This window comes from Engystomops pustulosus, chromosome 6 (genome assembly GCF_040894005.1).
Source record: "Engystomops pustulosus chromosome 6, aEngPut4.maternal, whole genome shotgun sequence".
Classification (NCBI taxonomy): domain Eukaryota; kingdom Metazoa; phylum Chordata; class Amphibia; order Anura; family Leptodactylidae; genus Engystomops; species Engystomops pustulosus.
In genome coordinates this window covers 162,856,636-162,874,126 of record NC_092416.1, presented here as the reverse complement: position 1 = coordinate 162,874,126, position 17,491 = coordinate 162,856,636, and the positions used below count along the sequence as shown (strand labels likewise).

General features: G+C 42.1%; 1 protein-coding gene across 2 annotated transcripts in view; it reads right to left on the bottom strand.

Moving 5' to 3' along the window:
- The window catches only part of GGT7 (gamma-glutamyltransferase 7), a 48,385-nt gene that overhangs the window by 24,365 nt on the left and 6,529 nt on the right, over positions 1-17,491 (bottom strand). The window lies entirely within an intron of this gene.

Sequence of the window (17,491 nt, the reverse complement as noted above, 5' to 3'; positions counted from 1 at the left end):
CAATTTAAGTTGAATCTAAATGATTATTATGTGACTTTTATTATGTTTTCACATATATTACTTCTACTTGCCCCAGGTGGATGTTCTGGGTGATATGGGTTTTTGGGTGTCAAGGTAAAGATATTAAAAGTGATTTATGTCCCTGGGCAATGGTAGTAATGAGGTGGACTTCTCCTCTCAGGACAATGTCAGTAATGAGGTGGACTTCTCCTCTCAGGACAATGTCAGTAATGAGGCAGGACTTCTGTACCCAGGATAATGCCAGGGATGATATGGACTTGTCCCCTCTAGCACAATGTCAGTAGTGAAGTGGACTTCTCTTTTCTAGAACAATGTCAGGGATGAGGTGGGTTTCTCTTATCCAGGACAATGCTAATAATGAGGTGGATTTTTCTCCTCAGGACAATGTCAGTGAATAGTCAGCCTTCTCTTCTCCAGGCCAATGTCAAGGATGAGGTGGACTTCTCTTCTCCGGGACAATGTCAAGGATGAGGTGGACTTCTCTTCTCCGGGACAATGTCAAGGATGAGGTGGACTTCTCTTCTCCGGGACAATGTCAAGGATGAGGTGGACTTCTCTTCTCCGGGACAATGTCAAGGATGAGGTGGACTTCTCTTCTCCGGGACAATGTCAAGGATGAGGTGGACTTCTCTTCTCCAGGACAATGTCAAGGATGAGGTGGACTTCTCTTCTCCGGGACAATGTCAAGGATGAGGTGGACTTCTCTTCTCCGGGACAATGTCAAGGATGAGGTGGACTTCTCTTCTCCAGGCCAATGTCAAGGATGAGGTGGACTTCTCTTCTCCAGGCCAATGTCAAGGATGAGGTGGACTTCTCTTCTCCAGGACAATGTCTGTGATGAAGGTGAGTTTTCTTCTCGAGGACACTGTCAGTGATCGTGTGTACTCTTCTCCAGAAGCATGCAAGGGATGACAATGACTTCTGTATAATATCAGGGATCACAAGGACATCTTTTCTCTAGGAAAATGTCAATAATGATGTGGACTTCACATCTCCAAGAACATGCCAGTGATGATGTGGATTTCTATTCTCCAGATGTTAATAATGATGGTGGTATATACTTCCTCTTCCAGGGTGATTGTATTGATGTTCCTTGGTGATGGTATTGATCACATGAAGTCCTACACATGAGGATGACTAATGAAGTGAGGTTCTCAGTCCAAGCACCATATGCAATGATATTGAGGAGGTAGAATTTGGACACAAAGACAAGGTTGAATTTGATGTTCCGCTAGAAAATCTTCTTGAGAACTGGGTAGACTAAGATGATGTGACAAATGTCCTCCCTGTACCTAATGAGGCGTCCAGTACTGACTGTGAACTTCTGTGGATGCCTCCCTTCCTAAACTCCTACCAATGTAGATTAGAACAAGAGACTGAGGTATTGGGATTAGCAAATGAGATCAAGAGCTATCAGGTTTCTACAGCAAATCCCTCAATTTAACTCTTCATACTAGTATTGCACATAGAGTTGTTACAGAGCTCTGTATGTATGCACTTCTCACAAAAAGTTAGGGATATTTGGCTTGTGGGTGGCTTTTCTGTAACACGGTGCTTAACTGCAAAATATGCAACAGGTGTTTGAACAATCATCGCCCAATAAATTTTCTGGTTCAATTAGAATTGGTATTCCGGTGCCAATTCAGACCGCAACTCAACAGAAATCTGGCGCACGCCCATTAAACACCCAGACAACACAAGTGCACTCAGTTTAAGCATGATTGGTGCGAGCAGAGTGCGCCAGATTAACGCATAGTCTACAATAATCTGGCGCACCCTGCACATGCCCCTCATACTTAAACCGAGTGCACTTTTTTTTTGTTGCACTCAATTTAATGGGCGCGCGCCACAGTTATGTCAGTTTTTCGGCATACTGTAAATGTGGCACCTGGTGCAAATCGGCACCGGAGCGCAGGCCTAATTCAATCCTCATGGATGACAATGCACCAGCTCATCACGGTTGCGTTGTTTGAGAATGGCTGCCAGACACCTTCCTTAAACTTTCCCCAGACCTATGGGATCAGCAGAATCTCTGTGTAGAGACCATAACCTCAGAACCTCAATGAATGAAGAAATGCCTTTCAAGATGAAGGGGATAAAGCCTCCGCAGACAATGGGGCTTATTTACTAAGGCTCTGTGAGCGCAGTTTTGTCAAGCTTTCCGACTTTTTTGGGGATTACATAGCTCAGACAGGTATTTAACAGGGGTTTGCACTGGGATTGTGTCGCACACAATCGGATATTGGCACAGCTGCGCTGGCTTTCATGATACAGAAATCGGGGGACGTGCCGTCAAACGATCCGACTGATTTGGACTGAGGGCAGGATTTAACTTTCAAATTGAGTCGCAAGACAATGCACTTACATACACCGAGAAGAAGAAGGTGAATTAGCCCAAAGTACAATGTGGGGGTATTACTAGGTCCCCTCCGTGCTCTTCGCAAAACACTTTTTCACCCTCTCCCCTGCTCCACCCCCTCCCTCTCTCTGCTGTAGCATAATTGAAAGTGGGAGTCCTGAGGGAGCAGGGGGTAGGGTGAGACAGTGTAACAGCCAGGGCCGGATTAATGTTGGTGGGGGCCCCTGGGCGCAAAATATGGTGGGGGCCCCCCAATGAATGTAGTCCTTGGAACAGCAATCACTATATACTGCTCCCCTCAGCAATAACTATATACAGCGTCCCCAATAATCACTATATACAGCTCCCCCAGCAACTACTATATACAGCTCCGCTAGCAATCCCTATATACAGCTCCCCCAGCAATCACTGTATACAGCTCCCCCAGCAATCACTGTATACAGCTTCCCCAGCAATCACTATATACAGCTCCCCCAGCAATCACTGTATACAGCTCCCCCAGCAACCACTATATACAGCTCCCTCAGCAATCACTATATACAGCTCCCCCAGCAATCACTGTATACAGCTCCCCCCAGCAATCACTATATACAGCCCCCCCAGCAATCACTATATACATCTCCCCCAGCAATCACTATATACATCTCCTCCAGCAATCACTATATACAGCTCCCCCAGCAATCACTATATACAGCTCCCCCAGCAATCACTATATACAGCTCCCCCAGCAATCACTATATACATCTCCACCAGCAATCACTGTATACAGCCCCCAGCAATCACTATATACAGCTCCCAGCAATCACTATATACAGCTCCCCCTGCAATCACTATATACAGCTCGCCCAGAAATCACTATATACAGCTCCCCCAGCAATCACTATATACAGCTCCCCCAGCAATCACTATATACAGCTCCCCCAGCAATCATTATATACAGCTCCCCCAGCAATCACTATATACAGCTCCCCCAGCAATCACTATATACATCTCCTCCAGCAATCACTATATACAGCTTCACCAGCAATCACTATATACATCTCCACCAGCAATCACTGTATACAGCCCCCAGCAATCACTATATACAGCTCCCAGCAATCACTATATACAGCTCCCCCTGCAATCACTATATACAGCTCCCCCAGAAATCACTATATACAGCTCCCCCAGCAATCACTATATACAGCTCCCCCAGAAATCACTATATACAGCTCCCCCAGCAATCATTATATACAGCTCCCCCAGCAATCACTATATACAGCTCCCCCAGCAATCACTGTATACAGCTCCCCCAGCAATCACTATATACAGCTCCCCCAGCAATCACTATATACATCTCCCTCAGCAATCACTATATACAGCTCCCCCAGCAATCACTATATACAGCTCCCAGCAATCACTATATGCAGCTCCCCCTGCAATCACTATATACAGCTCCCCCAGCAATCACTGTATACAGCTCCCCCAGCAATCACTATATATAGCTTCCCCCAGCAATCACTATATACTGCTCCCCAGCAATCACTATATACAGCTCCCCCAGCAATCACTGTATACAGCTCCCCCAGCAATCACTATATACAGCTCCCCCAGTAATCACTGTATACAGCTCTACCCAGCAATCACTGTATACAGCTCCCCCAGCAATCATTGTATACAGCTCCCCCAGCAATCACTATATACAGCTCCCCCAGCAATCACTGTATACAGCCCCCCAGCAATCACTGTATACAGCTCCTCCTGCAATCACTATATACAGCTCCCCCAGCAATCACTATATACAGCTCCCCCAGCAATCACTATATACAGCTCCCCCAGCAATCACTATATACAGCTCCCCCAGCAATCACTATATACAGCTCCTCCTGCAATCACTATATACAGCTCCCCCAGAAATCACTATATACAGCACCCCCAGCAATCACTGTATACAGCTCCCCCAGCAATCACTGTATACAGCTCCCCCAGCAATCACTGTATACAGCTCCCCCAGCAATCACTATATACAGCTCCCCCAGCAATCACTATATACAGTTCCCCCAGCAATCACTATATACAGCTCCCCCAGCAATCATTATATACAGCTCCCCAGTAATCAGTATATACAGCTCCCCCAGCAATCAGTATATACAGCTTCCCCAGCAATCAGTATATACAGCTCCCCCAGTAATCACTGTATACAGCTCCCCCAGCAATCACTATATACAGCTCCCCCAGCAATCACTATATACAGCTCCCCCAGCAATCACTATATACAGCTCCCCCGGCAATCACTATATACAGCTCCCAGCAATCACTATATACAGCTCCCCCAGCAATCACTATATACAGCTCCCCCAGCAATCACTATACACAGCCCCCCAACAACCACTATATACAGCCCCCCAGCAATCACTATATACAGCTCCCCCAACAACCACTATATACAGCTCCCCCGGCAATCACTATATACAGCTCCCCCAGCAATCACTATATACAGCTCCCCCAGCAATCACTATGTACAGCTCCCCCTGCAATCACTATATACAGCTCCCCCAGCAATCACTATATACAGCTCCCCCAGCAATCACTATATACAGCTCCCCCAGCAATCACTATATACAGCTCCCCCAGCAATCACTATATACAGCTCCCCCAGCAATCACTATATACAGCTCCCCCAGCAATCACTATATACAGCTCCCCCAGCAATCATTATATACAGCTCCCCAGTAATCACTATATACAGCTCCCCCAGCAATCAGTATATACAGCTCCCCCAGCAATCATTATATACAGCTCCCTCAGCAATCACTATATACAGCTCCCCCAGCAATCAGTATATACAGCTCCCCCAGTAATCACTGTATACAGCTCCCCCAGCAATCACTATATACAGCTCCCCCAGTAATCACTATATACAGCTCCCCCAGCAATCACTATATACAGCTCCCCCAGCAATCACTATATACAGCTCCCCCAGCAATCACTATATACAGCTCCCCCAGCAATCACTATATACAGCTCCCCCAGCAATCACTATATACAGCTCCCCCAGCAATCACTATATACAGCTCCCCCAGCAATCACTATATACAGCTCCCCCAGCAATCACTATATACAGCTCCCCAAGCAACCACTATATACAGCTCCCCCAGCAATCACTATATACAGCTCCCATAGCAATCACTATATACAGCTCCCCCAGCAATCACTATATACAGCTCCCCCAGCAATCACTATATACAATGTGTTCATGCCCAAGTGTAGCACACATTCGGCTTTAGAGGCGGACGGATTAGCAGTGCTCACCCCTTTCCATAGGGACACCGGCAGAAGGGTAAGCCGGCAGAAGGGAAAGTTGCCGGTTGTGCCGCTGTGTCGGTGAGGTGGAGGGAGGGTTCCTCCTGGCTTCTATCTTCTGCGCACAGTGTAACGCGCCCAGTGCTGCCAGCGTAAAGACGTCATTACGCTACCAGCGCTGGGACGCTTACCGTCCCGTGCGCTGCTTCAGTCATTAGTGTGACAGAGCAGGAAGTGTCAGCGCGTGTCACTTTCTACTCTGTCACAGCACTAAGCAGCATCGGAGCTTCTCCGATACAGAACGCCGCAGAGTGGAGACACTAGAATAGCCAGCGGCAGGCGGCACAACCCCTTCCGACCCCCGGACAGCCATAACTCCGCTCGCGTACTTGAATCTCCGGCACGTATGACTCGTCGGAAAACTTTGTCAGATGGTGGGGGCCCCCTGGGGGGGCAAGATGGTGGGGGCCCCGGGGCTAGAGCCCCGGGAGCCCCGCCTATAATCCGGCCCTGGTAACAGCTTTTCAAGACCATGCTTGTTAAGAGCATGGAGGGGTTCTGATAACGCCCCACAGAATCATTTTGACTGATTAGAATAATTTTAAAAGTTTATTATTGAAAGAAAGAGGCCATGGATAACAAAATATATGAGTGCCTAGATCTATAAGTAAGGGCCCCTGGATTATCATTTGTCTTTCACAATAGAATATCACTGCAGTGTGACACTTTTTACGTTTTGAATAAATTTCATCAGAATCGCCAAATAGCCGTAACATTTTTGAGTAGTCTATGACACATATGTCCCCTAAAGGTTAATGGTGCAGACACAAAGGTTTAGAAGTGCACAGAGGTGGGCCTCGGCCTGATGGTATATGCGTTTACAGGAAAATGCATACGTAATTGAGCAGAGGCCTTCCCTTGTGTGCCTGCATTGCGTTTATAAACGCAATACAAGTGCTGCGCGTCACCACACCCTAAGGCAGAGGTCTACAGCAAACCAAATCTATAATGAAAGCCTCAAACATTCAAATAGAGGACAAACAGAACGTTTAGGGAGTCTTATCATAAGTTGCCCTTGGCGACCAATCAGAGCTCAGCTTTCATTTTCCCACAGCTGTTTATAAAATTAAAGGTGAGTTGTGATTGGTTTCCATGGGCAACTAGAACAGTTTTACCTCAGAAACTTGACGATTAATCTTCACCACTGCCAAATATTATATGCAGATCAACGAGTTCACCTGTAGAATGTTATATACAGGATATAGTGTATCTGTATAGTATTATATACAGAACATTGCGCACATAACCCGTACAGTATGGTATATAGAATATATGGTATATAGGTATATATGGTATATAGAGACCTGCACAGTCTCTTATACACAACAAGATACGTGCCTGTATAATATAGAGAACAAACATCGTATATGCACAGCATGTATTCCAATAGTATATAAAGAAGTGTGTCCTATATATACTATGAATACAGCTATGACTATATACTACTCCTGCAGCGGGCGCAGCAGTCATGTGGGGGGCACATTCTGCACATTCCTGCCTCACATACTTTCTGCACCCATAAAATGGTGGCACATTGCTTTGTGTGGAGATATGAGGATATTGGCATGTCGGAGCTGAGACTTTACCTCACAATGACGCAGGGGCAGGAGAGATGTACAGATAGGGAACAAGGGGGTGGTCAGATGGACAAACACACAGCGGGTGCCATGGTGCACTCTTAGGACTGGTTGTCTGCCCGGGTACAGCCTCAGGTAGGACAAGTATCAGATACATTTTGGCTTTGGTATCACAAAATATAAGAATACCTTAAACAGCCCCTATTACAATGGGGGTCACTGGTAAGTAACATTTAGAGGGACAGATACAATGTGGATTTTTGTAGATGGGTTTTCAAGCCACTTTATCCACAATGTATAGAAAAGGATGGAAACAGACATTTCATGCAAATGCTAAATTTATGTAACGGTGAAGGTTTGCTCCACTTTCAACCCTGAAAACCTGCAGCGAGATCCACATGGATTTCACTCTTTATGTACTGAGATGATGTATACATTGTACATGTAGTGAGGGGATGGTATATACTGTACATGTAGTGAGGGGGTGATATATACATTGTACATGTAGTGAGGGGATGATATATACATTGTACATGTAGTGAGGGGATGATATATACATTGTACATGTAGTGAGGGGATGATATATACTGTACATGTAGTGAGGGGATGGTATATACATTGTACATGTAGTGAGTGAGGGGATGGTATATACATTGTACATGTAGTGAGGGGATGGTATATACATTGTACATGTAGTGAGTGAGGGGATGGTATATACATTGTACATGTAATGAGGGGATGGTATATACACTGTACATGTAGTGAGGAGATGATATATACATTGTACATGTAGTGAGGGGATGGTATATACATTGTACATGTAATGAAGGGATGGTATATACATTGTGCATGTAGTGAGGGGATGGTATATACATTGTGCATGTAGTGAGGGGATGATATATACTGTACATGTAGTGAGGTGATGGTATATACACTGTACATGTAATGAGGGGATGGTATATACATTGTACATGTAGTGAGGGGATGGTATAAACACTGTACATGTAGTGACGTGATGGTATATACATTGTACATGTAGTGAGGGGATGGTATATACATTGTACATGTAGTGAAGAGATGATATATACTGTACATGTAATGAGGGGATGGTATATACACTGTACATGTAGTGAGGGGATGGTATATACACTGTACATGTAGTGAGGGGATGGTATATACATTGTACATGCAGTGAGGGGATGGTATATACATTGTACATGTAGTGAGGTGATGGTATATACACTGTACATGTAATGAGGGGATGATATATACATTGTACATGTAGTGAGGGGGTGATATATACATTGTACATGTAGTGAGGGGATGGTATATACACTGTACATGTAGTGAGGTGATGATATATACATTGTACATGTAGTGAGGGGATGGTATATACATTGTACATGTAGTAAGGGGATGGTATATACATTGTACATGTAGTGAGGAGATGGTATATACATTGTACATGTAGTGAGGGGATGGTATGTACTGTGCATGTAGTGAGGAGATGGTATATACTGTACATGTAGTGAGGAGATGATATATACATTGTACATGTAGTGAGGGGATGGTATATACATTGTACATGTAGTGAGGGGATGGTATATACATTGTACATGTAGTGAGGAGATGGTATATACTGTACATGTAGTGAGGAGATGATATATACATTGTACATGTAGTGAGGGGATGGTATATACATTGTGCATGTAATGAGGGGATGATATATACATTGTACATGTAGTGAGGGGGTGATATATACATTGTACATGTAGTGAGGGGATGGTATATACATTGTACATGTAGTGAGGGGATGGTATATACATTGAACATGTAGTGAGGGGATGGTATATACATTAAACATGTAGTAAGGGGATGGTATATACATTGTACATGTAGTGAGGAGATGGTATATACATTGTACATGTAGTGAGGAGATGGTATATACATTGTACATGTAGTGAGGAGATGGTATATACATTGTACATGTAGTGAGGGGATGGTATATACACTGTACATGTAGTGAGGAGATGATATATACATTGTACATGTAGTGAGGGGATGGTATATACATTGTACATGTAATGAAGGGATGGTATATACATTGTGCATGTAGTGAGGGGATGGTATATACATTGTGCATGTAGTGAGGGGATGATATATACTGTACATGTAGTGAGGTGATGGTATATACACTGTACATGTAATGAGGGGATGATATATACATTGTACATGTAGTGAGGGGGTGATATATACATTGTACATGTAGTGAGGGGATGGTATATACACTGTACATGTAATGAGGGGATGATATATACATTGTACATGTAGTGAGGGGGTGATATATACATTGTACATGTAGTGAGGGGATGGTATAAACACTGTACATGTAGTGACGTGATGGTATATACATTGTACATGTAGTGAGGGGATGGTATATACATTGTACATGTAGTGAGGGGATGGTATATACTGTACATGTAGTGAGGGGATGGTATATACATTGTACATGTAGTGAGGAGATGATATATACTGTACATGTAGTGAGGGGATGGTATATACACTGTACATGTAGTGAGGAGATGATATATACTGTACATGTAGTGAGGGGATGGTATATACATTGTACATGTAGTGAGGAGATGGTATGTACTGTGCATGTAGTGAGGGGACGGTATATACATTGTACATGTAGTGAGGAGATGATATATACTGTACATGTAGTGAGGGGATGGTATATACACTGTACATGTAATGAGGGGATGATATATACATTGTACATGTAGTGAGGGGGTGATATATACATTGTACATGTAGTGAGGGGATGGTATATACTGTACATGTAGTTAGGGGATGGTATATACATTGTACATGTAGTGAGGGGATGGTATATACATTGTACATGTAGTGAGGGGATGGTATATACTGTACATGTAGTGAGGGGATGATATATACTGTACATGTAGTGAGGGGATGGTATATACACTGTACATGTAGTGAGGGGATGGTATATACATTGTACATGTAGTGAGGGGATGGTATATACATTGTACATGTAGTGAGGGGATGGTATATACATTGTACATGTAGTGAGGGGATGGTATATACACTGTACATATAGTGAGGAGATGGTATATACATTGAACATGTAGTGAGGGGATGGTATATACATTGAACATGTAGTGAGGGGATGGTATATACATTGTACATGTAGTGAGGAGATGGTATGTACTGTGCATGTAGTGAGGGGATGATATATACATTGTACATGTAGTGAGGGGATGGTATATACTGTACATGTAGTTAGGGGATGGTATATACATTGTACATGTAGTGAGGAGATGATATATACTGTACATGTAGTGAGAGGATGATATATACTGTACATGTAGTGAGGGGATGGTATATACACTGTACATGTAGTGAGGGGATGGTATATACATTGTACATGTAGTGAGGGGATGGTATATACATTGTACATGTAGTGAGGGGATGGTATATACATTGTACATGTAGTGAGGAGATGGTATATACATTGTACATGTAGTGAGGAGATGGTATATACATTGTACATGTAGTGAGGGGATGATATATACATTGTACATGTAGTGAGGAGATGATATATACTGTACATGTAGTGAGGAGATGATATATACATTGTACATGTAGTGAGGGGATGGTATATACATTGTACATGTAATGAAGGGATGGTATATACATTGTGCATGTAGTGAGGGGATGGTATATACATTGTGCATGTAGTGAGGGGATGATATATACTGTACATGTAGTGAGGTGATGGTATATACACTGTACATGTAATGAGGGGATGATATATACATTGTACATGTAGTGAGGGGGTGATATATACATTGTACATGTAGTGAGGGGATGGTATATACACTGTACATGTAATGAGGGGATGATATATACATTGTACATGTAGTGAGGGGGTGATATATACTGTACATGTAGTGAGGGGATGGTATAAACACTGTACATGTAGTGACGTGATGGTATATACATTGTACATGTAGTGAGGGGATGGTATATACATTGTACATGTAGTGAGGGGATGGTATATACATTGTACATGTAGTGAGGAGATGATATATACTGTACATGTAGTGAGGGGATGGTATATACACTGTACATGTAGTGAGGAGATGATATATACTGTACATGTAGTGAGGGGATGATATATACTGTACATGTAGTGAGGGGATGGTATAAACACTGTACATGTAGTGACGTGATGGTATATACATTGTACATGTAGTGAGGGGATGGTATATACATTGTACATGTAGTGAGGGGATGGTATGTACTGTGCATGTAGTGAGGGGACGGTATATACATTGTACATGTAGTGAGGAGATGATATATACTGTACATGTAGTGAGGGGATGGTATATACTGTACATGTAATGAGGGGATGGTATATACACTGTACATGTAGTGAGGGGATGGTATATACACTGTACATGTAGTGAGGAGATGATATATACATTGTACATGTAGTGAGGAGATGGTATATACATTGTACATGTAGTGAGGGGATGGTATATACATTGTACATGTAGTGAGGAGATGATATATACTGTACATGTAGTGAGGGGATGGTATATACACTGTACATGTAGTGAGGAGATGATATATACTGTACATGTAGTGAGGGGATGATATATACTGTACATGTAGTGAGGGGATGGTATAAACACTGTACATGTAGTGACGTGATGGTATATACATTGTACATGTAGTGAGGGGATGGTATATACATTGTACATGTAGTGAGGGGATGGTATGTACTGTGCATGTAGTGAGGGGACGGTATATACATTGTACATGTAGTGAGGAGATGATATATACTGTACATGTAGTGAGGGGATGGTATATACATTGTACATGTAGTGAGGAGATGATATATACTGTACATGTAGTGAGGGGATGATATATACATTGTACATGTAGTGAGGAGATGGTATGTACTGTGCATGTAGTGAGGGGATGATATATACATTGTACATGTAGTGAGGGGATGGTATATACTGTACATGTAGTTAGGGGATGGTATATACATTGTACATGTAGTGAGGGGATGGTATATACACTGTACATGTAGTGAGGGGATGGTATATACTGTACATGTAGTGAGGAGATGATATATACTGTACATGTAGTGAGGGGATGGTATATACATTGTACATGTAGTGAGGGGATGGTATATACACTGTACATGTAGTGAGGGGATGGTATATACACTGTACATGTAGTGAGGGGATGGTATATACATTGTACATGTAGTGAGGGGATGGTATATACATTGTACATGTAGTGAGGGGATGGTATATACATTGTACATGTAGTGAGGGGATGGTATATACATTGTACATGTAGTGAGGGGATGGTATATACATTGTACATGTAGTGAGGGGATGATATATACATTGTACATGTAGTGAGGGGATGGTATATACATTGTACATGTAGTGAGGGGATGGTATATACTGTACATGTAGTGAGGGGATGATATATACTGTACATGTAGTGAGGGGATGGTATATACATTGTACATGTAGTGAGGGGATGGTATATACTGTACATGTAGTGAGGGGATGGTATATATTGTACATGTAGTGAGGAGATGGTATGTACTGTGCATGTAGTGAGGGGATGATATATACACTGTACATGTAGTGAGGGGATGGTATATACTGTACATGTAGTGAGGGGATGGTATATACTGTACATGTAGTGAGGAGATGGTATGTACTGTGCATGTAGTGAGGGGATGATATATACACTGTACATGTAGTGAGGGGATGGTATATATTGTACATGTAGTGAGGAGATGGTATGTACTGTGCATGTAGTGAGGGGATGATATATACACTGTACATGTAGTGAGGGGATGGTATATACATTGTACATGTAGTGAGGGGATGATATATACATTGTACATGTAGTGAGGGGATGGTATATACACTGTACATGTAGTGAGGGGATGGTATATACTGTACATGTAGTGAGGGGATGGTATATACATTGTACATGTAGTGAGGAGATGATATATACATTGTACATGTAGTGAGGGGATGGTATATACATTGTACATGTAGTGAGGGGATGGTATATACATTGTACATGTAGTGAGGGGATGGTATATACATTGTACATGTAGTGAGGGGTGATATATACATTGTACATGTAGTGAGGGGATGGTATATACATTGTACATGTAGTGAGGGGATGATATATACATTGTACATGTAGTGAGGGGATGATATATACATTGTACATGTAGTGAGGGGATGGTATATACATTGTACATGTAGTGAGGGGATGGTATATACATTGTACATGTAGTGAGGGGATGGTATATACATTGTACATGTAGTGAGGGGATGGTATATACTGTGCATGTAGTGAGGGGATGATATATACATTGTACATGTAGTGAGGGGATGGTATATACTGTACATGTAGTGAGGGGATGGTATATACTGTACATGTAGTGAGGGGATGGTATATACTGTACATGTAGTGAGGGGATGATATATACTGTACATGTAGTGAGGGGATGGTATATACTGTACATGTAGTGAGGGGATGGTATATACACTGTACATGTAGTGAGAGGATGATATATACTGTACATGTAGCGAGGGGATGGTATATACATTGTACATGTAGTGAGGGGATGATATATACATTGTACATGTAGTGAGGGGATGGTATATACTGTACATGTAGTGAGGAGATGGTATATACCAGTGGTGGCGAACCTATGGCACTGGTGCCAGAGGTGGCACTCGGAGCCCTTTTTGTGGGCACCCAGGCTTTCACCCCAACACAGAGTTTGCCAGCTAGGACTCAAGGCTTCCTCTTGTGGTCCAATACAGCCCAGGATGCACCATGCTCAGCGCTATTTTAAAGCAATATCCTTGGCTGCCAGGTCTACAGGAGGAGCGAGAAGGTGTGGACAGAGATGGATTGCCATTGGAGCTCCTGTTCTGGGTCCTCTGATCCTTCCTCTTCAGGGGACCCTGGAGGGAAGCTACAATCCAAATTTCTCCATCTTCTTTCTATTGTATTGGTGAACTCAGGACGCCAATACGATTAAAACATGTGATACAGCAGGGATTAATAAGTTACTGCTTAAATTGTCATGTTGGCACTTTGCGACATATAAGTGGGTTTTGGTTGTAGCTTGGGCACTCTGTCTACAAAAGGTTCGCCATCACTGGTATATACTGTACATGTAGTGAGGAGATGGTATGTACTGTGCATGTAGTGAGGAGATGATATATACATTGTACATGTAGTGAGGGGATGGTATATACATTGTACATGTAGTGAGGGGATGATATATACATTGTACATGTAGTGAGGGGATGGTATATACATTGTACATGTAGTGAGGGGATGATATATACATTGTACATGTAGTGAGGGGATGGTATATACATTGTACATGTAGTGAGGGGGTGATATATACATTGTACATGTAGTGAGGAGATGGTATATACATTGTACATGTAGTGAGGGGATGGTATATACATTGTACATGTAGTGAGGGGATGGTATATACATTGTACATGTAGTGAGGGGATGGTATATACATTGTACATGTAGTGAGGGGATGGTATATACATTGTACATGTAGTGAGGGGATGGTATATACATTGTACATGTAGTGAGGGGATGATATATACATTGTACATGTAGTGAGGGGGTGATATATACATTGTACATGTAGTGAGGAGATGGTATATACATTGTACATGTAGTGAGGGGATGATATATACATTGTACATGTAGTGAGGGGATGGTATATACATTGTACATGTAGTGAGGGGATGGTATATACATTGTACATGTAGTGAGGGGATGATATATACTGTACATGTAGTGAGGGGATGGTATATACACTGTACATGTAGTGAGGGGATGGTATATACATTGTACATGTAGTGAGGGGATGGTATATACATTGTACATGTAGTGAGGGGATGGTATATACACTGTACATGTAGTGAGGGGATGGTATATACATTGTACATGTAGTGAGGGGATGGTATATACATTGTACATGTAGTGAGGGGATGGTATATACATTGTACATGTAGTGAGGGGATGGTATATACTGTACATGTAGTGAGGGGATGGTATATACATTGTACATGTAGTGAGGGGATGGTATATACATTGTACATGTAGTGAGGGGATGGTATATACTGTACATGTAGTGAGGGGATGGTATATATTGTACATGTAGTGAGGAGATGATATATACATTGTACATGTAGTGAGGAGATGGTATATACATTGTACATGTAGTGAGGGGATGGTATATATTGTACATGTAGTGAGGGGATGGTATATACTGTACATGTAGTGAGGGGATGGTATATATTGTACATGTAGTGAGGAGATGGTATGTACTGTGCATGTAGTGAGGAGATGATATATACATTGTACATGTAGTGAGGGGATGGTATATACATTGTACATGTAGTGAGGGGATGATATATACATTGTACATGTAGTGAGGGGATGGTATATACTGTACATGTAGTGAGGGGATGGTATATACATTGTACATGTAGTGAGGGGATGGTATATACACTGTACATGTAGTGAGTGAGGGGATGGTATATACATTGTACATGTAGTGAGGGGATGGTATATACATTGTACATGTAGTGAGGAGATGGTATATACATTGTACATGTAGTGAGGAGATGGTATATACACTGTACATGTAGTGAGTGAGGGGATGGTATATACATTGTACATGTAGTGAGGGGATGGTATATACACTGTACATGTAGTGAGGAGATGGTATATACATTGTACATGTAGTGAGGGGATGGTATATACATTGTACATGTAGTGAGGAGATGGTATATACATTGTACATGTAGTGAGGAGATGGTATATACACTGTACATGTAGTGAGTGAGGGGATGGTATATACATTGTACATGTAGTGAGGGGATGGTATATACACTGTACATGTAGTGAGGAGATGGTATATACATTGTACATGTAGTGAGAGGATGGTATATACATTGTACATGTAATGAAGGGATGGTATATACATTGTGCATGTAGTGAGGGGATGGTATATACATTGTGCATGTAGTGAGGGGATGATATATACTGTACATGTAGTGAGGTGATGGTATATACACTGTACATGTAATGAGGGGATGATATATACATTGTACATGTAGTGAGGGGGTGATATATACATTGTACATGTAGTGAGGGGATGGTATAAACACTGTACATGTAGTGACGTGATGGTATATACATTGTACATGTAGTGAGGGGATGGTATATACATTGTACATGTAGTGAAGAGATGATATATACTGTACATGTAATGAGGGGATGGTATATACACTGTACATGTAGTGAGGGGATGGTATATACACTGTACATGTAGTGAGGGGATGGTATATACATTGTACATGTAGTGACGTGATGGTATATACATTGTACATGTAGTGAGGGGATGGTATATACATTGTACATGTAGTGAAGAGATGATATATACTGTACATGTAATGAGGGGATGGTATATACACTGTACATGTAGTGAGGGGATGGTATATACACTGTACATGTAGTGAGGGGATGGTATATACATTGTACATGTAGTGAGGGGATGGTATATACACTGTACATGTAATGAGGGGATGATATATACATTGTACATGTAGTGAGGGGGTGATATATACATTGTACATGTAGTGAGGGGATGGTATATACACTGTACATGTAGTGAGGGGATGGTATATACACTGTACATGTAGTGAGGGGATGGTATATACATTGTACATGTAGTGAGGGGATGGTATATACACTGTACATGTAATGAGGGGATGATATATACATTGTACATGTAGTGAGGGGGTGATATATACATTGTACATGTAGTGAGGGGATGGTATATACATTGTACATGTAGTGAGGTGATGATATATACATTGTACATGTAGTGAGGGGATGGTATATACATTGTACATGTAGTAAGGGGATGGTATATACATTGTACATGTAGTGAGGAGATGGTATATACATTGTACATGTAGTGAGGGGATGGTATGTACTGTGCATGTAGTGAGGGGATGGTATATACATTGTGCATGTAGTGAGGAGATGGTATATACATTAAACA